At 41.2% G+C, this 27,113-nt stretch overlaps 1 protein-coding gene across 1 annotated transcript in view; it reads left to right on the forward strand.

Moving 5' to 3' along the window:
* Nucleotides 1-27,113, forward strand: part of PKHD1 (PKHD1 ciliary IPT domain containing fibrocystin/polyductin) — a 1,769,028-nt gene that overhangs the window by 106,511 nt on the left and 1,635,404 nt on the right. The window lies entirely within an intron of this gene.

The raw sequence follows: 27,113 nt of genomic DNA on the forward strand, positions 1-27,113 counted from the left end.
TGTGTGTATGGCTGGCTGGGAGGTGTGTGACTCTGTGCAGATCAATGTGTACTTGTATCAGTGATTCTATAAGAGAGTAACTATGTGTTAGTATATGTTTCAAAAATGTAAGGTGTTCTGTGTTTAACTGTATAGATGAGAAAATGGAAGTGTGATTGATTCTTTTCAGGACTGACTAGGTGTGTGAGTAACTCCATGGATGAGTGGCAGAGTGTGAGTGTCTGTATAGGTGTATGAGTGCATATGATAGTGTTGTAAAGATGAGTGATTGTATGTATGAATGATTGTATGAGTGAATGTGTGTGTAGACATAGGAATCAGTGAGTGCGTATGTAGTAACTAGTATTGGTGTGTCAATGGTTTCAAAAATGATACTCTCTATTTAACACTGGGTGTAACGGAGGTTATATTAGAGTGTGAGGAGATGCATTGTATTATCACATGAATGATATCATCAGTGATGTGATCATTGATGTCAAGTGAGATGTCATCAGTGATGTCATTTGAGATGTCATCAGTGATGTCATCAGTGATGTCACTGACCATGTCATGAATGATGTAATATGTGACATGATCAGCAGTGGATTGCGGGTGCGCGATATATAGTTAGTGCAACTAACTATATATGGAATTTCAATGGTTTTGTGTGAGTAAAATAAGGTTTTTTAAATGCTAATTCCTAACTATATATGGTCTATAACCTATGGTTTTTTCAGTGAATTTTCAAGGTTTTGTAAATGCTAATTCCTAACTATATATGTTCTATAACCTATGTTTTTTTCAGTGAATTTCATTGGTTTTTTAACAGCTAATATCTGTAGCTGTAAAATGTATTCTTCTTTAAATCCAAAAATATATTTTATATGTTTATTAATAACTTTTTTTTTAAATATTTTTTTTTCTTCGTTCCCGCTTCGCGAATCGGGAAGCTTCCCGTTAGCTGACCTTGATGCCGCGAAATAGACCGCGAGCCGGTAAACGTTTCTTTACCGCAACTGCCGCGTTAGAAAACAACATCGTGACGCCTCCCGTCCGCATGACGTTTCGCGTTGTCGCGTGATACGTCATATGACGTGCTACGTTAGCGAACTCGTACGCTTACCGAGTCGCAAAGCACAGGTTTCTGGAAGCAAACCGGGAGGCCCTGCAAAGCGCGTAACATACACACAGCAGGTCATGTGACTTGGTAATAACACTTTTCATTGGTTCATTTCACTTTCGGTTTCCTAATGATGTAAGACTAGGTCATATGATCTAAAATGAACACTTTTCATTGGTTGAGAACTATTTTTTTTCCCAAATGGTGAAAATCCCTCCTTCTTTCCTCACTCTGACTTTCATCATTGTGAGAGAAAGACCCTTTGTTACCAGTGAGCAATGGCTTCTTTACTAGCTTCAGCTGGTGCTTCCCCACCACCTCCACCACATCCAAGGAAGAGTGGACCACCTGCTAAAGTTATAATTCAGCAAGAAGAGGAAGAAGAGGAACAGGACGACCTAGATAATCTCCCTATTATGGCCAGAAGATCTGTTGTACCGGAAGTAACGGGACCAGAGGGCAGGGAGATGGTGCCAAATATACAAACGAGATTTCGTGAAGTAAAACAAGTCTGCGTACATTGCAGTGGATTCATTTGCTACGCAGAAAGTAGCATCACTCTGATCAACAGAGCTATTGACAATCATGCTCATGTTTGTCCGAAACTCCCCAAACAATAAATTCTTTTTTTTTGTTTTCTTGCTCCTGTTGAGCCCTTTACAATGAATCGTTTTCGTTGCCCCCTCCGAAAAAAAAACAAAAAAAATATAAAACTGTTCAGAAAAATTCAAAAAAAGTAAAAAAATGTTCAGAAAAATAATAAAAAAATATAAAACAACAAAAACAATTTTAAAAAAAGTTCTTTTCAGAACTACCTCCCCGTTATTAAAAAATTGGTACAATATTTGCAACTGTGCCAACCTCTATTTCTCTTAGTTCGCTTCCCAGTTCGCTCCCCGGTACGCGAACCGGAAGCGAACCCAAAAAATTTTTAAAAAAAAAAGAACAGTAAGTATAAGGGAAGGAAACAGACACTTATGTTAAAAGAAAGACAGCTATAAGGGAGTAAACTAGAGATACTATTACCCGTAATCCACTGCTGATGATGTCACATATTACGTCATTCATGACATGCTCAGTGACATCATCAGCAGAGGATTGCGGGTAACAGTATCCCTAGTTTATTCCCTATAGCTGTGTGTCTTTTAACATAACTGTCTGTTTCCTTCCCTTATACTTACTGTTCTTTTTAAAAAAAATTTTTTAGATCAGTCAGAAACAGTGAAAGTAATGAAATATAAAAGACTACGTAGAATATGAGCACTGTATGCAACAACTTTGACACTTACAGAAGCCTCACCTTCTCCATGCCTCCTACACAGTTCTACATGTACATCATAAATGCAAACAGAACAGAATTAATTATACATGTTAAATGGTTTATTTTTGCTGTTCTCAGAATGTATCAAATTTCACTAAAACAGTGACTTGAAGGTATTCATCATATAACAGCGGGGAAAAAAAAACACAATCAAAATGATTGTGTTTAAAAAACCCATACAACATTAGAAATCAGAATTCAGAACTCCTTAAAGTTAACTTACTTTCCATGACGGCCAAGGATGTCCTATGAACAGCTTACACTCTGTTGTGCTGTTATTACTTTCAACCCGCCACTTTCTGAAAGAAAACCTCCATCGTTTTCAAAAACATGTTACATACAATAAATGACTTCTTGCTCTCTACCACAAGATTCCACAAGGCCAAATCTTGTCAGAGCCATGTATAACTCTTGGATTTCTTGTTAGCCAATCCCGTCTTTTCGCATTTCCACAACTTTCAGAATTAAAATGTTGAAGATCATTTACACAATCCTGGACTAGTAATATCTTCCCCTTCTTGCTCAATCATGTTCTACATTTCCTATCACACTGATACTGCTTACTATGAAGCAGACTTACACTACCTTTATGACTAGTACAATTATTTAATTCTCTACATCACTTTTAATCACAAAGCAATGTAAAACAGTAGACAGCATTGCAGACTTACATTCCCTCTACTCCATGTTTTGATTCGCTGCTTCAATTAGCTTATAAAAAGAAATAGTTTTTCTGAACTCATTCAAAGTGCACATATTTCTCAATAACGTCCAGTGTTATGGTAAAAAGTTATGTCTCTGTACTACACTTATCTTCAAGGCCAAATAGTGTAGGAGCCATGAGAACTTCTTGAAATTCCTCAGAGCACATCCCGAGATTCTTTCCCTAAAATTTTGGTTTTAAAAACACCAGGTAAGAGTTTTTAAGGTCATATGGCAATTTTTTTTTGAAAATTAAAACAGAATCATTGCAGAATGACCAGCCATTTCTACACTTTAAATAAGCTGTATAATGTCCTGATGTTATTGAAGAACCATCATGATATATAATTGCTACAGTTACAAAAGTCCTTCCTGATATTGACAACTGTGAAGCCACACAATTTTTAATTAAAGTTGTCAATTTTGTTCCATCAGGCCTACATCGTTGGAACATTAAAATGACATACTGGCCATATGTTCGTATAAATAATGTGGACATCATTTCAGATTTACATTGCCTACACTCCATATTGTGATCAGCTGCTTTTACTAGCTTATTAAAAGAGACTGATTTACTGTCTGGCAAAGTTAAATATATAAATCTTTCTGAGTCTACACTAGTACTACTTGATACCCTACAGTTCTCGCAGTCATGCTGCCATTGATAAGAAAGCCCAAACAGATGATCTACATCTACACCTTCAGCATACAATACATCAAGCATATACATTAAAAACTCCTGACAATCTTGCTGACTATTTTGAGAGAATTGTGTTTGGCCTGAACATCTGTCTAACAGATTTCGAATTTCAGACACACTTTCTATGTTTGTTCTATCAGTGCTACATTTCTCTAACACAGAATTTAACAAACTGCAAAATCTTTGATCAGAATTGACCACAATCTCTTCTTTTACATTTTGTAGAGAAAACAAAACATTAATCACTACATTAGCATAGCAGTTGACACCAGAACTGTTTTCAAATTGAAAACCAACAACATCTTCAACAGAATCCTTTTTGTTTCTGCTTATAATTTCAGGTTCATCGACTTTTCGTCTTTTTGCTACAACCTCCCCAGTATTGGTCACATTTCTTCGTTTCCGGCCTACCACACGTTTCTCAAACAAAGGATACTGAGGCAAATGTGGCGCATACTCTCTTCTCAACCTATTGTATTCCTTAACACAATCTAGATCCGCCCAAATGTTTGTGACATCACACTCAATCAAGTACAATCCCGATAAAGTCCTAACTCGTGACAATGCCACATATGCCATACCCTCCTTGAACACAGAACTGCCAATATTCACCAATGCACAGTCTACACTTAAACCTTGCGATTTATGGATTGTCACCGCATATGCCAAGCAAACAGGAAACTGCTTACGACGAACATATAAGTCTTTTACAAGCAAAAATCTAGCAGAACAACGAGCAATTAGCTGTACTTCCTCAATGCCATCAAATTTAATTTTTAAAAATTCAATTCCATCTCTATTTCTGTATTTCACAAAATCAACAACATTACCCATTGATCCATTTACCAGACCTCTTTCAACATGTAAATTCCTTCTTAAAATTATACGGCAGTTCAAGCACACATTCAGAGTCTTTTCAAAACCCGCAGTTTTAGATATACTCTTCTCTAATGAATCCAATTTTGTTTTCAGATTCTCAGACAAAATAATTGTTGATCCCATATGCTCTACTCTGTCAATAGCTTCCAATTTCACAATCTCTTGCTTTTCTAAATGCAACATTTTGTTGTTGAATTTGGCACATTCTGCAAGAGTTGGCATCAAACATATTCCAGATTTTTTCTCAGTAACTTTCTGAAAAATATTCTCAGGCACAACATCTTCGTCTGGATATAAATTTGTCAGTAATCGTGCATGTAAAGCTTCTTTCCCATGCTCGGTCACTTTTCCAATTCTAACATCTTGTAGAATAGTCTTGTAAACTTCATCCTTTGCCTGACGCATATTTTCATGCAGTTCAGCATAATTGAAGTTTAACCATATATTGACGTTGCCAATACTCCCTAAGCACTTCCTGGTATCTTCATGCGTGAGCATTTTGAACACAGGTTGCCCTTTCACTGGTGTCAGCTGCAGAAGATCTCCGAAAACAATGATGTGTTTGCCACCAAATAACACATCATACTCTGTTTTGAGAACTTCTTGCATTCTCAAATGCACAAAGGCAAGCATGACATTGGAAACCATGCTTACTTCGTCAATGATAAGAAGTTTCATTTTCCTCAAAACTCTTGAAACTTCAAAACAAGCATCTCCAGATAGCTTGTGATATTCTAATTTGTTGTCATGCTCCACTGGCAGCATCAGTAAACGATGTAAAGTAATCCCTTTAATGTTATGTGCTGCCAGTCCAGTTGGAGCGGTGACAACACAAGACAGCGATGACTCTGTCCTTTCCTGCAAATAACATGAAATTGCTTTAATAAGGAAACTTTTTCCAGTTCCCGCTTCTCCACTCACGTACAGTCGGACAGGCTTCAACGACGTACATGAGCACTCTTTCTTGTCATGACTTAATCCATGATCAATTTGCATGGTAAGTTCGTCATATATTTTCCTCTGCTCAACGTTGAGTTGTCTTTCCAACTCTTCTAAGTTAACCGCATCCTCCTGAGCATGTGCCATGGCTCTTTCCACTTCATTCATAGCAGTGGCAGCTTCATTTTCGATAAGAGGTCCTCCTAGTGGATCCTGACTCAATGAAGCAGAACTCTGACTGTCCTGAGAACTGTCTCTGGCAATCTCGGCTGCAATCGTTGCTTCCTGCTCAATTTCCACATTCAACATTTCTACATATTTGGGAAAAGCAGGACATTCTATGGTCTCCTTGGCAGCATTGAATGAGTCTTCGTAACAAAGGAAATCTCCAAGCAGTTCCTCTTCTGCACGCCAAGGCTTAAAAAGTTGCAAAAGTGCTAAATAGAAAAACTCCTTTTTTTCAGGAGATTCGCCACTCAATTTTCGATGGTTTATCAAGTGGCATTTTCTTTGCTTGACCAGACATCCCTCACTTCCTATTACAGCATACACTCCTTTCTCAGTATCTTCTTTGATGTTTCTCTTGAATATGTAATTTTGCAGAACCTCATACAGACAAACATTCTCGAGGTGACTGCTTCGATTTGGATAATATGTATCCAACATGTTGCTCTTCAAAATGTCGGTACTGTTTGGCTCCTTTTCCGCCAAATACTCAATTTCCCGCACAGGTTTCAGAACTCGATTACGCGTTGCAGCAAGACCAACACTCGCCCAAACGATACTCCTGGACTTGGCATAGAGACTTGCTGAAGACAACCGGTCAGAACATTCGTAAGCTCCGATTTCTCGATGCGACAACATCTTCAGACTGAAACTGTACAACTTCTTGCTGAGGCTCTTTTCATGGGAAATGTCCTCCCACATATCCTTCAATTCTGTCTTCTCTTTTTTGGTGATGTAAGATGTCACATACCGAGCCACAGCCATACAGTTATCAGCCACAAACTGTATATCCATGTTAGCATTCCACATGGACAAAATCACCGGGTTGTAGTCGTTAATGTACTTAGACTCTTCGTTCCTCTTCAAATTGTATGTGTTTTTAGGTGATTTCTTCATCACATTATGTCGCAGCGAAGACATCAAACTGTTCACTCTTCCTTTAGAAATCACCGATCGTGGAAAGCCGAAACGACATTTGGTGTAGAACTTGTCTTTGTTCCGGAATTTACGACGACAGTACTTTCCACATCGATGGCTTTGGAAACGTAGAACTTTTTCTCTTAGGCTTTTTTTCTCCTTTGCGTTTGGAACAGCACACGTAGAATACTGTTCTATGAAACTCATCACTGAGTCGTCTGCATCCGTTCCAAATTTAGGTGCATCCTTGATCCACAGCAACATATGTATATGAGGAGCACCTCTTGCTTGGTACTCCTTCCTCCAGAAGAAATCCAACACCTCTCCAAGAGGTGGATTCTTCTTATTCATGATGAAAGACATCATACCTTCAAATCTATGATTGAAGTACCTACATACATTGACTGGATCCAAAGAGCACAGTTCTCCGGGTGTCTTGAATTCGATGTTTTCTACGTTAGCATTTGCCTCTCGTAGAAATTCAAGTAAGTCTTCCCAGCCATACTCAGCACAGCTCAAAGTGAGGAACCATGTGGGAGTTCCTAAGTTCCTCAGCATACATTTTAAATCACCATGACGACGGTACCAGTACTCATTAGTACCACGCTGACACGCCATGAGATTAATCAGGTGAGAATCCAAAATACTGTCTTGGACATTGACTTTATCCATAAAGTCACTTGCCGAGATGTTTTGCATGTGTATACCACTTTTCAAGATGTGGTTCACTGCATATGACAGTCCAGACAGATCGCTTTCAAACAGGAGATGAAACAAATAAGGAATGCATTGTCGAAACCTAGGATCTCCTGCATACAATCGCAAAGTCCGGTATTCAGAAGTAGGAATTTGATGAGGTCGCTCATCATATCTTCCTCCCTGACCTGTTGGAAAAAGCTGTGGGAAACACCGAGCTTCCAAACTTTCCTCCCAAACACTAATGGGACTCCCTTTCGCTTGTTTCATTTGAAACAACTCAATAGCATTCCCCATGACTTCCTTGGAATGCAAAGGATGAACACTATAATGTTCATATATTTCTTCACTAGTACAGGGTTCTACTTTCTCAATTTGACCAGCACACAAATCGCTATCCTCTTCCTCACTTACTTCCTCTTCTGCAACATATACATTTTTATAGTATTTATTATATTTTTTCAAATACAATGTTGCCCTTTTGACTTTCCTAACATCTACTAAATCTTGCCATATTTTCTTATTCTTTGTCGGAACCCCATTAACTAAGATAACAAGAGGTTCCTCTTCCACTTTTTCTACTCCAATTGTGTTAATGTTTTTCTTCAAATCTAGAGGCAAATAAACAACTCTTCCCTTTAATCCTCTCTGTAAATCTGATGGAGGCAATTTCCCTGTCTTTGGCTCCATTCTTACAATAGCCTGAAAGGGATGGATAATTTGAATCAAAATAGATTCATAAGTATTTAAATCCTTCAATTCAGAAGGAATCTCAACCAATTCCAGATTATTATGAACTGCTCTAGCAGGCATCTGGTTTTGATTTAATTTGTTACAACAATAAGTACACACACGTTGATCCAATCCCAAATCAAAACAATTTTCTACCATCAAGTATGTTGTAAAATCCTTCCATTCACTATTATTTTCCCTTTCACTTTTTCCATATAAATCCACTAACTTAGTCTGATTCTTATAATAAGTGCGTCGACAACACACACAAGTGAAATTTGGCCTCTCACTTGATTTCACCTCAAACGTCGCAATTTCCCTCTGGAAATTATCTGTACTGGAAACCTGTACACTATCTTCCACATTACTCTCTTCTTCTTGGTCAATTTCAACATTCTCCTCTTTACTTCCAAAGTAACAAAACTCAATTTCTTCACATATATTCTTCACATCTATTTCAGAACCATGCAAAAGAGCAGCGCATAATTGTTTAAGCATAATTGCTGGACTCTTAGCATAATACAACATTCTAACTAATTTCCTCACTTTATTATGATGCACTGCTAGCATCCTGAAATGATGAAAAACACTCTGGCATACTCTCCTGGAAAGACAAGCCAGTGAATGACCATGCAAACCTATCACTTCTCTCACTCTGCAAGGATCTAATTCTTGCAACAACTTCATTTTCTGCTTCAAACTTTTCTTACTAAATGACCGTATAAAATCACAAAGCAAATTGATGGAATCCTGTCGTACACTGCAAATACTACTACACTTCCAGGTGTACACAGGACCCTTAGGACGTCTCCCTAAAACCTCATTACCTAACACCTCTTCTATCTCTGTTCTCACAAGTTTTTCTTTTTCAACTGGACAACCATCTTTCACTTCATAAGCTCGACCACTGGTGTCAACTGCATGCACCAAATCATTATCCTGGAAATAACTCTCCTCATTAAAAAATGCCTCAGAGCTTGAACTATGCATCCATTCTCCAGAAAAAACTTCACAAAAATTACTACGATTAACTATTCTCTTCCATCTACTATTTCTTTTGAAATCATAAATTACCTTGTTTAGCTTCCTAATTCTATTGATTGTCAAAATAAATAACTTACGTTTAATTTCAAATGCCTGATCAATAACTTTCTCAACTATTTTTTTTCTCTTATAAAAAACCACTTTCTGCTGACCTTTCTTAATATTTTTTAACAAATTCCCAATTATCCTGTTGCGGAACATTCGTTTACGAATATCCCTAAACTGTTGTTTCCTTCTACTTTCATGCATAGAGTTATCTCTTACTCTAGCAGTAACATTTCTCATTGGCCTTTCCTTACCATTTGAATTCTTTCTCCTTTTCTGGACTGAAACATTTTCTGTAGTAATATTTTTTTTACTACACATATTTCTTATGACTGTTTTTCGACTCTTACCCGGTGCTTTCTTGGTGACTTGACAAATCTTTTTGTTAGAGGACTGCTGAATTATTCCATGGTCCTGCTGTCTTTGACGTTTTGCAGCCTTTCTTACTCTTTCTTTGCTAGGCATCCTAAAATCTTGAAATAATCTACAGTTGAATCTGTGGTAAAATATAATAAAAAATGTTATTAACCACTATTACCCAACAGTAAATTAATAACAGTCATCAAAAACTTAACACACTACTTAAGTATATAATATACTGAAGCCTATCTCCAATTTTTCACTGAACAGGACTCATCTCTTCTTAACCTTGGATAAACCTCACCTACTCTGTGTCCCCTGCACATAATTAAATGTAAAGGGGCAGATTTATATTAACTAGCACATCCCCAGGGATGCACCAGTTAACGTGCACCGCTGCTCTGCCACCCACGGTGTGCCGCATTTACAATCAGATAGGACAAAGCTACATCAAAACCCTGCGCCTGCTTGAAGCAGGCATAGATCTTGACGCAGGTAGGCTGAAAGCTAAAGCAACAACTAAGTGTCGTGTGCAGAAGTTACAAAAAAGGAAAAATGGCGTTTAAACCAGTAATGAGACCATGCTAACGTAATACAGAGTAAAAATATCCAGGATCTACATCAGTTTGGGGTTCACGAACCTGGCAGGTACAAGGCACTGAGGCTTTCCACCGTGCATGTCTCATCCCAAAACATATGTGGTTTGTGAATGAAACAATTTCCCAGACCAAATGCTTTGGATTGGCTACTTCTAAAAAATTAAACACCCCTACTATCCCGGAGTTAGAGGAATATGATGGTTGGAGTAATTTTACTCGTTGTCTATTAAAGATTTACAGGCCCTACTCCGTAACTCTTCCTTTAACATTTCCAGTATAAATCCAAAAGGTTGACTGCTTTGGCAACGTGCCTTATCCACGGTTTAATAATGCTGCCTTTTGCTTTATATAAGTTTTCAAATTGTATGAAATATATACCAATAGGTCGTTATTAACCTTTAGGTAGTGGTTTTCTTCATGAAGTCTGGTCGCTTCCATACACATACAGATTTTCAAAGATGATCAAGAACTTTATCTGAATGGAGAGGAATGCACTGAGACGCCAGATCATTCACTAATGTGTAGGCACATACAGTTACACGGTTCATGCAACAAACACCGACCAAATATGGCTTGCGTGTTGCAAGGCACACCAGTTCCTGCTATCATCCCCACGTTCAAGTTCTTGGAAAATGGTAGTTATTTGATGCTCAATAATGAAGATTGTTCTGGGTTAATTAAAAGTATTCATTTTATCGTAACAGTAAATGAACGGGTTATTTGCTGCAGAAATGTTCTATTTCCTCCCACACATGAACATAGGGAGTTTTCAATCTGGCCACAAATACCAACCTTGGCAGCACATTTCAACGGCATGGCAAGAATAAGAGCTATTTTGTCTCAGAGAGAGGTGGCCTTGAGTTCGGCCCGTGAAACTTTCGTGCTTCACACAGCGAACACCCGTACAGAGGTGCAGACCCTTTTAAATACAGATTCGCCTTTCCATTTCAGCAAGATGGTTCGGACTATCTCTAACGCGTCCTCCACAAAGGGCCTGGCGCACTTTTTTAAAGTTGTTACCAGTGGTCTCGTGACTTCATTTGAGAAAATCTTTGGAGTCATCCCTGCTTTCTTACATTCTATTTTTTCCACTCTGCTTCGTGGATTCCCATTTTTACTTGCATTACCAGCGGACGCTCTTGTGCTTTTTTACATTTTTAAATATGGATGTCCCTCCTGTGCAAGCTCCCGCCCTGCAGCTGCTGACACTGTTCCGCAATCGCATGCTAGAATATTATGGCACAATGCCGTTGGCGATATTAAGCACGGCATATGGATTATCTTTTCTATGCTGATGTGATTCCTTCAAATCTAAGACACTAAAGTATCGGCACGCCCTAAACCAACACAAAGAGACCTTCTTAGCAAATAATATATTATGTGTATTAGGGAGGGTGAGATATAAGCAGCCGCGGGCCGTGGAGGGAGTTACGGTGGGGCAGGGATGCGGGGAGGGGGAGGGGCAGGGTGGAGCCCTCTCCACCCTGCCCCTCCCCCTCCCCGCCTCCCTGCCCACCGTAACTCCCTCCACGGCCCGCGGCTGCTTATAAGTGTTGCTAACTCTTATTCATTTACAGCATGTTAACATACTGTCACCATTCGCTTTTTATGTACTATTGACTATGCTGGTAATTTTGCTACTGATAATATGTGTACTTGTATAATCTAAGATACTACGCCTGAGAAGACGGCATTAGTAAATAAACATTTCAAATACACATGTGTTCTTCTTAACTCCATGTTCTTGTTTCTAAGAAATATATAACGACCGACTGTTCATGAGTTCCACGTATCCTGAGGTACTATAAGTTCATATTCTGGATTGTCTAAACATTGAGAGTTTGTTATATCCAATGTGACACTGTACCTAGCTTGCTAAGGGGTTTTGATTACTAACGTGAGTTTTGGGACACCCTAATTCGCCGAGGTTCCAATCCTCTGTCCACAGTTCTGTGTCAGAACAGAAACCCTGCGACAGGGGCACCCCTCAACCTTACTGGAGCTTCATCACACTTGCGATACAACTCCAGCAATGCGCCAACTTTACGGCACAAATACGTCACGCATCTGTGCTGTTTTTGCCCCATGATGCGCCGCATTGTAAATGCAGCACACCATAGGTGACGGAACAGCGGCACAGAATGACTAACACATCCCTGGTGATGCGCCAGTCATCATAAATCTATCCCTATGCTTCTTATCATGTTAGAGATAAACCGCCATATGTATCATCAAAGTTTTTTGCATTTCCTAAATAGCGAACTTTAAGGAATAAATAGCGATTCTTTACCATTCCTAGTTTGCGATGACCTATTTGCTAATTACAAATTACCCATTCATTTCCATGCAGCAGGAGGCCCATAGGAATGAAGGTGCAATTTGCGATTAGCAATTACCTCATCGCAAATTACGAATTTTTCCGACGGTGCAGGGGTGTCTCAAGAACACCCTGCTGCACCCCTGAAAAAGAAATTTGGGGTCATATGGCGCACATAAATTTTGAAAACATTCCTTTACCTCAAAAACGATTTTCAACTCATAATTTGAAAACACTGCACATGGGGAAATGACTTAAAATGTCCTTAAGACACATAAAAGCATTTTTTGATTGCCTTTGCAGCATGTTTCAGTCACCTTTAACATGCCTATGTAACGGAAACATTCAAAATCTAAATTTGCCATGCACAGGTGGGAGCATATTTACAAGCAATTTGCTCCACAGACAAACTTCTTACATTGAAATGGGAAAAATAACATCAGAAACTCTCAATTACCTTATAAAGAAGCAGACACCATTATATCCTTCTCATCAATATTAAAACCATTGCTTTTTCTCAAAAACGATTTACAAGTCATAATTTGAAAACACTCCACAGCTCCTATGCACATAAAAGCCCTGTCAGTACTAATACTTCACATTTTCTCCAATTACAATTTCTCAAAGAAACAAAATCTATTTGTGAAACACTTGAGACAAAGCAACATTTGAAAAACACAACTTTCTTCATAATTTTCTCCTTAAAGCACACTATTTTCTATCTAAATTAAAGAAATCTTTTCTCACCTTAGCAAATACTTTGAGTTTCAAAACAGTCTCAGAAACACACCAATTTGTCTTCAGCAGAGCAAAAGGTATGCACTCCAGAGTCTGCAGCTATCAAAAGCACAGAAATGCTTTAATTCCTCACACATATCTCTCATGTCACCCAATCAAAACTCTTCCCTCACTTTTTTTCAAAGCAAAACCCTTCCCCCCTCTGCCCCCTCTCTGCTTTTTCTGCATAGCAACCACCTCTTGCAAGACCTCTCACACAACAATGTTGCAATTGAACTCTGAACTCTCAGTGCACCTGCATATCCAGAGCATTCTTTCATTTAATGATTTTTTCTTCGCCACTCAAAATACATCTTTCAACGAACTCATCCATGCACACTAACTTTCTGTTTTTAGCAATCAAAATCCACCAATCACTCTTACTGCTTCATTAACACAGAAACTCCTCAGTTTTTTTCATTTTACACTCTCATTTTTTCAACTGCCATTTCATTGCCACACTTCATCTGACTGCAGCAGAACCTTCTCTCACCATGTTTTCTGTCTGGATTGTTGGACATAGTTACATCTATTGGGCTCAAAGGTACGCTGAAAACAGGAATTTACCTAACCTCAATTTACAAGATGTGGAAATTAAGTGGTTTGGCCACAGAGGATTAAAATGTCACCAATTGATACCATTGGTGAAAACCTTTATGCATTTGCCCAAACCTGACCTGTTAATTGTGCACTGTGGAGGTAATGATTTGGGCACTTTGACTGGGGTAGGTCTGGAAATGCTTTTAAAGGACACCTTTGAGCAATTGATGGCACTTTTTCCTCAGACTGCCTTGGTATATTCAAATATATGCCAAAGACAGAAATGGAGGTGGTCGAACCAATTTTGTCCACAAATTGAGAAATCGAGGAAGCATGTAAACAAATCTGTTTCAGCTTACATGAGAGACCATGGAATGGGCTCCCTGTACAACAATAACTTGCGTTACTACATGAAAGATATCTACAGAGGAGATGGAGTTCACTTCTCAGATGAGGGCAACAGAGTTTTCACTCTGAATTTAAGAATGTGCATTGGTACCTACTTATAAGTACCTAAATGTACCATAAACCCAAAAGCTCTTCTCAGAGCTACCCTACATCTGATCACTCACAATTATTATTTTACTCTAACTTTTTTCACTAATTTTCAAGAAAGTACGCTCCCCAGAACGCTTCCCGGTTCGCGAACCGAGCGCACTCCACGCAAAAAAACTAAAAAAACGGTATATATTTTTTTGCCCTGCGAGACCCTTTCAAAGCCTCCACATCAAACCTAGGGGGTCAGGGACGATCTACTATGCCCCCTTATGGTCATTTGCCCCTTCGCTTTGGCCTCCTCTTGTCTCTCGATCCTACCGAGAGACAAGATGGCGGCCGCTACGGACTGTTTGGAATGTTTACAGACGCCGAAAAACCAATCAGCTTCGCAAACCTCCGTAACGCGAAAAGTACGCGAAGCGGAGCGCTGTTACAGATATATATCTTTTTTTGAACGTTAATTTCTCAAAATCCACTGGAGCACATATATTGAGACCTAGCAAAGGCACATCGGGCTACCAGTCCCTACAATTTTGCCAAGTTTCGTGCAAATCCATTCAGCCGTTCGATTATTATTATTTTTTTTTTTTGCCCCGCGGGGCCCTTTTAAAACCTCCACATCAAACCTAGGGGGTCAGCGAGGATCTACTATTCCCCCTTATGGTCATTTGCCCCTTCGCTTTCGCCTCCTCTTGTCTCTCGATCCTACCGAGAGACAAGATGGCGGCCGCTACGGACTGTTTGGAATGTTGACAGACGCCGGAGAACCAATCAGCTTCGCTTCACAAAGCTCCGTTGCGCGAAAAGTACGCGTCCTGGGACGCTGCCCGGTCCGCTGTTACAGATATATATCTTTTTTTAAACGTTAATTTCTCAAAATCCACTGGAGCACATATATTGAGACCTACAAAAGGCACATCGGGCTACCAGTCCCTACAATTTTGCCAAGTTTCGTGCAAATCCATTCAGCCGTTCGGGCTAAAAGTGAGGCCAACCGCCCTATGGAAATTAACATGGGAAAAACGCGTTTTGGGACCCCCCTTTTTTCTCGGCCCCCCCTTGACGAACCCCCCCAAAATTTTCAGGGGCTGCTCAGAAACAAAATGTGCCATTTTCCTGAAAATTTCAGCCAATTCCGTCCACAAACGCCAAAGTTATTAGACATAGAATTTTCAAAAATCCCATAGAGAAAAAATCCTAACTATATATACCTACTGGCGACCGCCAGTAGGTAATATGTATATATATATGTATGTATATATATATATATATATATATATATATATATATATATTGAAAAAACAAAGATTAAATTCGTTATATTTAAGCTAACATTTCACTTATACAAAACCAGAGAAATTCAGCAGTTATTGTTAGTGAGCTAACTATAACTTGCACTCCTGCAATCCACTGCTTATGACCTCACATATCACTGTTTATGACCTCACATATTACATCAATCATGATATGGTCAGTGACATCACTGATGACATCGCTGATGACATCTCAAATGACATCACTGAAGACGTCATCTGGTGACTGTGAGGGTTTTGAAACGGTTTGAGTGTTAAATTATATACCAAGGTGTATTGGCAAATTAGTGGATGTGTGAGAGCTTGTATGGGTGATTCATTGGGTGTGTGATTGACTGTATAAGTGAGTAATTAGGTGTCTCTGTTAATTTATGGGTGAGTGACTAGGTTGTGTAGATGTCTGTATCATCCTGTCAGTTGGTGTCTAAGTGGCTGTAAGCGTTGGTGAGTGGGTACATGAGTGGGTACGTGAGTGGCTGTGTGGATGATTGATTGGTTGTCTGTGTACCTGTGTGGGTGGGTGAGGTTGTGTGTGAATACCTGTATTGATGAGTGAGTGGGTGAGTTAGTGGTTGTGTGGGTTACCTAGTGTGTGTGTGTGTGTGTGTGTGAGGGGTTGTATGGGTGAATGAGTGTGTGTGTGGCTCTGAGGGTGAGTGAGTGCATGTGTCAGTTATATATGGGTGAGTACCTGGGTCTGTGAAAGGCAGTATAGGTGAATGATGAGGTATGGGAGTGAGTGTATGGGTGAGTGAGTGAATGTGACAGTGGCTGTATGGGTGAGTGTGTGCTTATGTCTGTGTGTGTATAGGTGAGTGAGTACGTGTTAGTATATTTATGAGTACGTTCGTGGGTGTGTGTGTAACAGTATTGTGAGTAAGTGGCTGTGTGATTGACTGTATGGGTGAGCGGGTAGGCGTGTGAGTAGCTCTTTGGGTGACTGATTCAGTGTGAGTAGCTGTATGAGGAGATATGTTGTGGCTGTATTAGTGAGTTAGTGGGTGTGTGAGTGGCTGTATGGGTGAATAAGTGGATGTGTGTGTTGTTCTATGAATTAGTGAGTGGCTCTGTAAGTACTGGTATGTGTGTGTGAATGGGATTGAGAGTGGTAGTGTGGTGGTTGGAGTGGGTGTATGAATGATTATATAGGGGTGTTAGTGTGTGTGTCAGAGATTCTGTGGATGAAGTAATCAGTGATGTCATTTGGGATGTCATCACCGATGTCATGAGTTATGTCACTGACCATGCCATGAGTTATGTAATATGTGAGGTCATAAGCAGTGCATTGCGGGGGTGCATGTTGTAGTTAGCTCAATAACTATAGCAGCTGAATTTCTCTGGTTTTGTATGAGTGAAATGTTAGCCTAACTATAGTCTGTGTAACCTTTGTTTTTTTCAGTGAATTTCTATGTTTCTTTAAATTCCATTTCCTAACAATATTGTCCCTGTAACCTTTGTTTTTTTCAGTCAATTTCTAAGGTTTTTTAACTAGAAGTTGCGTTTACTGAGTGTTGGAAAATGGAGGCTGGACCTCTGACCAGCTCTCAGCTATACTGCTGTGTAGGAATTACAGGAGGTACCAAGAGGGCTTCTTGGGCCCCAAGGTTCCTAAGGAGTAAAGCGGAGTTCATCTACCAACCAGTAGTGCACCTTGAACTGTGTTTTCAGAGTGGTGGAGAAAGTGGGCGTGGCCTCTGAAGACCTCTTAACAATCTTGCAGTGTGGGACTTATTGGAGAGAACAGGAGGGATCCTCATTTGCCAAGGGAACTTCAATGCTTTTTTGGCCCTGGGGGTCCCTCTCAGGCCCCACCAAGAGGTCTAGTGGTCAGGGTATATCTACCCTGACCCCCTTTTCTTTTTTTACATTCTTTCTTGTGACTGTTCAACCGAGCCACAAGACGGCTGCCAACACTTCCTAATTTGAAGTGTTGGCAGCCAATCAGATCTCAGGCATGAGATTGGGAGAGGTCGCGTATCCACCTCATCCCTATATATACAAATGGAAATGTCTTTCAATTTCTCAGCAACTACTGAACAGATTGCCATAATTTAACAAAAAGGGCGCTTTCTAGACCAAGGGCTACCTTTCTGCCAAATTTGGTATAATTCCATCCAGCAGTTCGGGCAGTAGTCTTGTCTAAAGTTTCCTATGAAAATTAACATGGGGATAAAGTGTTTGGGACCCTCCTTTTTCTCAGCCCCCGCTTGAAGGATTACCACAACATTTTCAAGACAGCAGCTGAATTGACTGGCGTATTAGTTATGAAAAATCTGTGAGGATTCGTCAAACTATGCCAAAGTTATTGACAAGTTAAAAAATGCTCTTCCTATGGAAACTACATCCTAACTATAACTACCTACTGGCGACCGCCACCAGGTAATATGTGTGTGTGTATATATATATATATATATATATATATATATATATATATCGAAGAAGCAAATCCTGACTGCTGCATTAACAACGGAACCAAGCAGGTGCCGGCCTCTCCCCCAAAAATCAATCGTTTAGTAACGAGCCATTAACACACCAGGTAGTGTGAGCAGTTGCAGATCTTTATTGTGATATTTTCGGGCAGCTGCCCTCCATGACGCGTTTCGCTCCGCAAGCGGAACTTGATCATATATATATATATATATATATATATATATATATATATATATATATATATATATATATATATATATATATATATATATATTTTATTTATTAACCAGTGAGGTCACCATTGGGTAGTTATACCTAAGTTTGTGCTTCCATAGGAAATGGGTTTTTTGTGTTACTCAGAAGTTTGACACAGTTTAACGAATCACCACAACGCTTTCCAAAAAAGGTGCTCTTTTTTGCCTAGTTTGTGCATGGAAAGTTTCGGTGTTCTCTGGCAAGCGGGCTGAGAAGAAATGGAGTGGACCAATGCGCAAAAACCCCATGCATTTTCCATAGACTTCTTTAGGAGGCATTACTGCAAAAACTGCTGCACGGATTTGCACTAAATTTGGCAGGGAGCTAGATCATTGTCCGCAAATTGGGCTTTTTGTGCTTTGATGTAAATCCGTTCATTCATTTTTTGTTTAGAAATTAGGGTTTAACAATATTTGTATATTTGGACGGTTGGGTATACAAGAGTTTCACAAGGGTCTCATGGTATTACCAGTTTAAAAACAGAGTGTTCTGACTGGCCCAGTGAGCTTTTTTCCCTTTATGCACATTATGCAAATTAAGTGGTAAAGAGTGGAACATACAGTACTTAGATGTTCAAAACCTGCAAAGCTCCACTTGTAACAGTAACACTTAGCCACATTATCCGGTTCATAAAGTGTACAAACAATGAAGAAGGACTTCAGGTGAAACATTTTGGAAGAACCAGGACGCATAATGTGCTATTTCAGTGTAATTACCATCATTCTGGTTCTGTCCAAAAAGTTCTACCTGAAGTCCTTCTTCATTGTTTATGCGCTTTACTTTTTAAAAGAGGAGCAATTGACCACTCTGTATTTTCATGTGATCAAGATCCGGAGTGGTGTTGAAACGCATCGATGTCATGGACTCTTCACTGCAATAAAACAGTTGTTACCTGGGAACCGGATGGAGTAGCTCATTTTAACACTTCTGGATGTAGGAAAGTTTTCCTTGGAAATATTTTGCAGCGATGCCCGCACAAGTACCCCGACCCAGGAGGCTGGGCATTCTTTGCATAAACGAACATCCGCCGTCTGAACATTTAGATCTGATGAATGAAATGATATGTTTCCGAGGTAAGGCCACTGCCTAAAAACGGAGGCTGTGCCTGGTTGTTGTTTATTCACAAAAATTTCTAGTGCTGCCAGGGTTTGCAGGGGTGCTCACCCTAGCACAATGCCGTGTTGAACGGAAACAATGTTGAAAAATGGTGGGGATTGTCCTCAAGTGGCGAAAACATTTCACAAAATAACTTCAACTAAGGAATAGCAGTTAACAACCCTAATAATTGTACAGTATATCAGTATTGCTATGCACAACATGAAATAGATTTCTTTGAAGCAGAAAGAGGGTATGAGTTTGTATGATAAGTAGGATGCAGGAAAGTGCTGTAAGAATCAATATGGAAGGACTTATGCACTATTGACACTGTAGTTTTCAAAGTGATATTTTCAATGGCCGCTGGCTTGGAGAATTCCCTAATGATGGCGAAGATCTCTTTTCTGTGGTTTGAGCTGGTCTCTTTGCTGCATTTTCTTTGGTTCTTTAAGGAGGAGGTGGTAATGGTTAATCACTGTCCTGAAGGAGATGTAGTGTTCCGGGTCCTTACTGGTGCTCCATCATTTTTCTAGCCAACGACAGTAGTGTTTTGAGGTCTGGAATTCTGGATTGAACCAGTTGGCCCTCTTTGCAGATCTCTTTGAGGATCCTCTGATAGCACAGTCGGTAATCTAATCCAAGAAGTTAGTGATGGCCTGTTCAAGGTGGGGAGCTGTGTCTCTGAGATCATCTTATAGTTGCACCATGCTGTGCTGGGTGGTTTAAAGCTGGTTCCCATGGTGTTGTGCCCTGTGATGGTGAAGTGGACACTGGAGTGGTTGGTCCAGGTGTGTTCTGCCACATTGTGCCACTTGATTCTTTGGCTGGCAGTGAAGATGGGATCAAGCGTGTGCCCTGCGATATGCGTTGTCATGTGATAATGGGGAGGGTTGTGCAAAACCCCCCCTCCCAAGCCGTTTTCAGCCCAATGAACCCCATCCCCAAGGTCCAAGGTACCTCCCTGAGCTTAAAAATGCCCTGTGGACCCCATCGCCCACGGCCGTCATTTTAGTTAAAAGAGAGGGGGCATGTGGCCCCCTTTTCTGAGACTTCCAGGATGCCTGACAGGTGACAGTGCGCTCTAGAAATCCTATACATAAATAAATAAATGGCCCTGGGGACCCCATCCACCAGGGCTAGCTCACTTATTGTGTTGAGGGGACAGAGCAGTTTCCCTGCCCGCACTACCGTGGGCAGGGAAATGTTTTTTCTCCCATCTAGGGGGAGCATTTTTAAATCTGCTGCCAAACGGTAGCAAACACTAGGGGGTTGATTTAGATCTTGGCAGGCGGGTTAGTCCATCACAACTGTGACATCCACCGAAATATAAATCCCATACGATATAATGGGATTTATATTTCAGCAAATTGGATATACGTCACCGTTGTAATGGAGTACCTCATCCACCAAGTTCTGAATCAGGCCCTAAGTCTGCTCCCAGCCAGCTGGAGCTTTAAAAATGCCCCAGCTGGCTGTAAGCAGACTTATGTTCTGTTTCTCTGCCAAAGCTGATGCCAGCAGGGGAACAGAACATATATTATTCTCTCCGAGTGGGAGCAATGCCAACTCCCACATCGTGTGAGGAGTCAGATTGGGGCATAGGGCCCCCCTTGCAGCCCTCAACATGTTGTTTAGTGGGTGCCCTTGGCTGGCACCGGGGCTCCCACATATAATTGATGCGGGCCCAGGGAATGGGGTCCCGAGGGCCAAAATAGGCTCGGGGAGGGGCCGCACAGTCCCTCTCCCCTTTTAAAAAAGGTATGACCCTAAGAAATGGGGTCCCCAGGGACTTGGGGAGGAGGCGCACATGGTCCTCTTCTACTTTCATTTACATTTGGTCCTGGCGATTTGGTCCTCTGGGACTAATAAGGCTCAGGGAAAGCAACTGTATGCCTTCCTCCCCTTTTCAATTAAATTTGGCCCTTGGGAATGTGGCCTACAGGGCCTAAGAATGCTCAGGAAAGGGTACTGCACACCTCCTCACCTTTTTAATTGGTTTTGGTGTACCTTGGGCCTGATAAGGCACGGGTAGGGGAGCTGTGCAACCCCCTCCTCTTTTTGATTGGTATAGCCCCAGGGAATGGGAACCGCAGGGCCATATAAGGCTCCTGGAGGGGTGCCGCATTGCCCACCTGACCTTTTTTATTATATTTTTAAAATTATACTTGGCCTTGTATGGCTTGGTGAGGGGGGGCCCTTTGTATTAGACCTGGCCTCTGGGGATGGGGTCATTGGGGTCAATTAAGGGTTTGGGAGCAGCCCCCCCTTAATATATATGTTTTTGGCCCGGGGGATGTGGTCCCTGTGACCCAAAAACCAACCTTACACTGCAAATACCAAAAGCTGTGTGCCGTGAAAGGCTGGCAGCCTTCTACAGGTATGGCCACAGGGCCTGGTGGCAGGAAAGGCCAGTAGCCAATCCCCTGCTTCGAACTGCCAAAGACTGATGGCTACCACCAAGTAGACAACTGCGAGGACTAGGATGAAGGGCCTGGTGGTAAATAAAATGCTGCTGGTGAGCTGCAACACTCATTGTGCCACCCACTAAAGTAGCCGTTTAAAACGTCTCATGCATGCTACTGCAGCCTGTGATGCAGTTTTAAACTACTATTTCAATCTGGCAATATAAACCTGTACCTTCCTTATTATTACTTATAAGTCACTCCTAAGGTAGGCCCCAAAAGCTTATAGGGCAATGTGCTGTGTATTTTAAAAGGAGGGCACATGTTTTTAAGTTTTACATATCCAGGCAGTAAAACCCTACTAAAGTCGAGTAAGGCCTTTTCTCCCATAGTCTGACACTGGGTTACCTTATTACATTTAATAAGTGCTAACTTCAGATTGGGAGCAAGCAGAGATATGATGTTCACGCTCAAATGAATTGTAATTTAAAATCCTCTTTAATAGTAAAGTCAAATTTTTAGTTTCAATATTAAATATGCCACAGAAAGTTGGCATTTTTTCTGTACAAACCAATTGTGTATTTCTGCTAGTGTCCTGGGTCACATGACTGTGAGTGTCTCTGCTGTTGTTGGGTGTGTATTTATTCCAGACCGTGAGACAAAGGAAACCTAAGTGTGAGGAGAGAGGATAAACCAGACAAGATGGCAGGAAAGGAGCTGTTTCCTCTCCTAATTAAATTTCAAAGGCCCCTGCATGCACCACACACAAAGGAAACTGACATTAGGCCTACCCTTGCATTTGTCCCTCTAGACACTTGTGAGCTAGGACCAGGGGAAGGGGAAGATCTGACCAGAACCTGTTTTGGAGGTAAGCCAAGGAATTCCCCCACACGAAGACCAGTGGAAGATTCAGAAAAAGGACCCTTCTGCTGCTGAAAGACCCTGCTGCAGAAAGGATTGACTTGCTGTCTAAAGAAGGATTGACTTGCTGTCTAAAGAAGGAAGAGACCTACTTATTCTGGCCCCAAGTTGCCCAGAGTGACTCCCAGGGTCAGTTTGCAAACCTTCTGTTTGAGTTGCAGGGACACTACAAGCTTCAATGCAATCACTGCAACTGCCCACTTCACTAGCACCTCCTGGAACTGCCTGTCCTTGCCTTAGCCCTGCTGCTGGCCTCTGCTGGAGTGAGTTCTGATCTCCAAGAGGTGTCTCGCAGGTCCTGGACCATTGACTGGTATCAGTGTGAACTATTCTACAAGAAAAGATGAAAATCCTGAAGTTTAGGCTCCTTGTGACAGTGAAGTGACCTCTTTACACCAATAATGGATTAGGGATGGGCGGAACTCATGCAGTATCGCTCTGCAGAATTCCTCAGAGTTACCTAAAAACTCTGCAGAGTTCCATGAGCGGCAAAATATGGTATGTTGCGCTGCTCCGGCTGATTTTTAGTGCCAGGAACCTGTTCTGTGCTGTAAAATCCGTGCAAATGAAACCACACTACGCGCCAGAGGGTGCTGTTTCTTTCTGCCGCTCAAATAGATTTCCTACTTGAGCGACAGCTTTCTCAACATGAGCAGCAGCTTTCTCAACACAAGTGCAGTGACCTGTTGAGACCACCTACATTGAGAAATCCCACCGGAAGGAAGTTTAATGCTCACTTTTGTTGCTCGCACTTGCCAACTTATCATTGGCAAGCTGCACGCAAAAAAATCACTCTATCATGTGGCAGTTGGCAGAGTTTTTCTGGAACTTGGCGCTCCAAGCAGGCTGGTATCATTTTATTTATTAAAATGTACTCTATTTTTCTATTTATGTGTTTTGGGATTTTTTTATGCTGTGTCTTCACTTTATTACTCTTTGAGTGCTGCTTAAATACTTTATGCTTTGCCTCTAAATTAAGTCTGCTTGAAGATTAAGCAAAGTTCAAGTTCAAGTTTCCAGTTTTTTTTATTCTAGTGTTTAGTCTTTTTAAAACCATTATACTATATGATAATTAAAAAATATATATATTTTTAAAAACAGTCATAAAACCTTTTGTGCACTTATTTTACAAAATTAAAAAATAGGTATAAATGTACGAGAAAATTCATAATGTCATCTCATTCAAATTCATAATATACTTAACATATCTCGCATGCGACAGAACATTGGCAAACAATTTTTCATACAAGTCTGAGTAAGATTAGGCACATGTTAATTTAGTGACTTTTGTCGTTCACCCTGAAAAGGACTGTGTTAGTTATTTCCACCCCGCTCAACTAATAACCCAGTTATCCAAAGAGATTACATTTTCAGTTGAAACCTGCACAACCAGGTAACTGGTTAGAGGCCTGCAGTCATATTTGTTATGTTATGTTATGTTATTTATATTTTTATAGCGCGCTGATACCCCAGCAAAGGGGCGTCCAGGCGCTCAGACAGGTACTATAACATAACATGCGGAATAAAAGAAAACTATTCAGAAGCGGAGAACAGGAACGTTTTAATAGTACGCCTAAAAATGGACAAGTCATTCAAGGCTCGGGCATGCACTGGAAGCGAGTTCCATAGTCCCGCAGCCAACACCCGAAAAGAGCGACCACCCATTCGGCTAAGTTTGAACCGAGGGCAAATCGCCAGATGCAAGGCCTCAGATCTAAGAGATCTCAGAGGAATGTAAGGAGTCAGTAAATTAATCAGAGCCGGTGGGGAGGAAAGTTTCAAAATTTTAAAAGCCAGACAGAGTGCTTTAAACGTAATCCTCTGTCTAACCGGCAACCAATGGAGAGAAGAGATAGTGCCGGAGACAGAGCGATATTTGGGAAGACCAACAATGGCCCGCGCCGCAGCATTTTGCACCCTCTGGAGTCTGGTTACCTCGGCCTGGTTAACCCCTAGCATCAGCGCACTTCCATAGTCCAGCCGAGATAGTATAGAGGCTTGGACTACGAGCTGCCGGGTAGGGGGGTCAAAATATTTAAGGACCGGCCTTATGCCTCGCAGTAAACCGTAGCATGTGGCTGCAACCTTCTTCGTATGCCCAATGAAGGTGAGCGCCGGATCCAGCCAGATCCCTAAATTTTTCACCTCTGTAGCCGGTATGGGAGTAACACCCAGTTCTGGTGGCCACCACTGATCTCCCCATAGCTCAGCATGTTTTCCTAGGACCATCACTTCAGTCTTAGTAGCATTCAATTGTAGACAATTGGTACGAAGCCAGTTGGCTACTGCTACGAGTCCAGCTAGGAATCTGGGAGCCTCTACATCAGGGTCTCCACTCAGTGTCACCGCTAGCTGTGTGTCGTCAGCATATGAGGTCATTGTCAGACCCCACTGTTTGACGACCACCACTAGCGGTTTCACATATAAGTTGAACAGAGTGGGACTCAACGAGGAGCCCTGTGGGACTCCCAGATCCAAGGGATGGATAGTGGACTGGCAAGGTGGTATAGCCACTTTGAAGGTTCGATCTGATAGAAAAGATCGAAACCACTGAAGAGCACTTTCCGTGACTCCGGCTTCCTCAAGGCGTTGAGTCAATATGCAGTGGGACACAGTATCGAAGGCAGCGCTCAGATCTAATAAAAGGAGCGCTGCCGTACGCCCGGAGTCAAGCACCAGGCGTAAATGCTCGATAATGTGGAGCAGGGCGGTCTCGGTACTGTGTCCAGGACGGAAGCCATTTTGACTAGAGTCCAGAATCTGATTACGGGCAAGATGGTCAGATAGAATGGAATTTTGCACCATTACTATAGTGGTGGCACAATGTGTGCTGCAGTACATTAGTGACATTTAATTTACAGGCCCTGTGTACACTTTGTACCATATACTAGGGACATGATTGTAAGTTAAACATGCCAATTAGGAGTACAGCCAATGTCACTGTGTTTCACAGGTCAGATTACATGCACTAGGCACTGAACAATACAGAACAAGCTGGGAGCAGAGCACTTTGAGGAGATGATGATTGTTGAGATTGTGATTGGGTAAGGAATTTCTTCTTCTTCTATGGAGAAGATTTCCCTTGCATTATTGGTGCTGCTGTCGTTCCGTTCGGTCTGATCTGAGCGCTGGGTAGCAGCAAGGTTGATCTGTTTTTGTGGCCCAGTCTCCATTGGTGATCGAGTTGTTTGCAGTGGAACAACGAGAGCTGCAATTCTGTGTAGCAGCTTGCTTGAGGTCTGGTACAAGAGGCGGTTGTGATTGGACTCAGGTTACCCACGTAGAGAATGATTCAGTTGTCAATGGATATTGGGAGATCTGCTTAGTGCTTCGAGTGGTGGGTTTGGGGGTACTGTGGTCCATGTTTCCTCAGTGATTGTGGTCTAGTTGTGTCAGATAGTTTTGGTGGTATCAGTTGGCAGGTTAGGTGTAGTTTGAATTGGACAAGGGAGTTGTCAGTCCAGAAGATGGGGGTGGGCTTTTCCACCATGATGTAGCATTTTTAGCGGTCCATCATCAGTGGACCCAAGTAATTAATAAGTTAAACAAACACATGCTATGATCTTCCAGAAAGCTGAACAGTGACTTTGTCTCAGTAGTGGAGTCATTAACAAAAAGGTGATTCCTGTGGAGCACCAGAAATGGTTACTGTGCCTGATGAATTTCAATTACCAAGAAACACTTGCTAAATTCTTCCAGTTAAGAACATTTTCACCCATCCTGTGGGGTCATCCTTTGAATTGGTCCCATATATTCACCACTTATAGAAGCTTGTTTAACAGGGTTGCATGGTCCACAGACTTGAGTATGTCCCACAATTCCAACATTGCCAACACTAAAGGAAGATTTGACACAATGTCACACACTTTCAGTAGCTGCTACTTCACATTTGGCAAGGATAATTCTCTCTCTCTGCCAATCTGGGCCCAAATTGTCTACTGGTAGCTTGTGGGCTTCAAAATGTTTCTCAGATGGGTAGTATAGCCTTCAGTATTATTTTCAAACATTATGGTGCACTTCAATAGGACAACAATTACTGTGGAGCACTTGATCCATGAGAGTCTTTCTAAGTGGGCCATTATCAATGGCCTGCCATGGTGCCTAACAGGATGAGGTCTGGAGCACAAGCATGGATTATTTTCATAGGACAGTGGTATCCAACATAAAAGTTGGTGCCCGTTGAAGCAATTATTTGTGAAGATGTCTCCTGTATGACTGCCATTATATTTTGCTTTGTAGGATGTTGAGTATCCCTCATTATTCTGTAAAAGCCATGTAAATAGCTGTGTGTATTTTTAGTAGTTGT

The sequence above is a fragment of the Lissotriton helveticus genome, chromosome 6 (assembly GCF_964261635.1).
Source record: "Lissotriton helveticus chromosome 6, aLisHel1.1, whole genome shotgun sequence".
Lineage (NCBI taxonomy): Eukaryota > Metazoa > Chordata > Amphibia > Caudata > Salamandridae > Lissotriton > Lissotriton helveticus.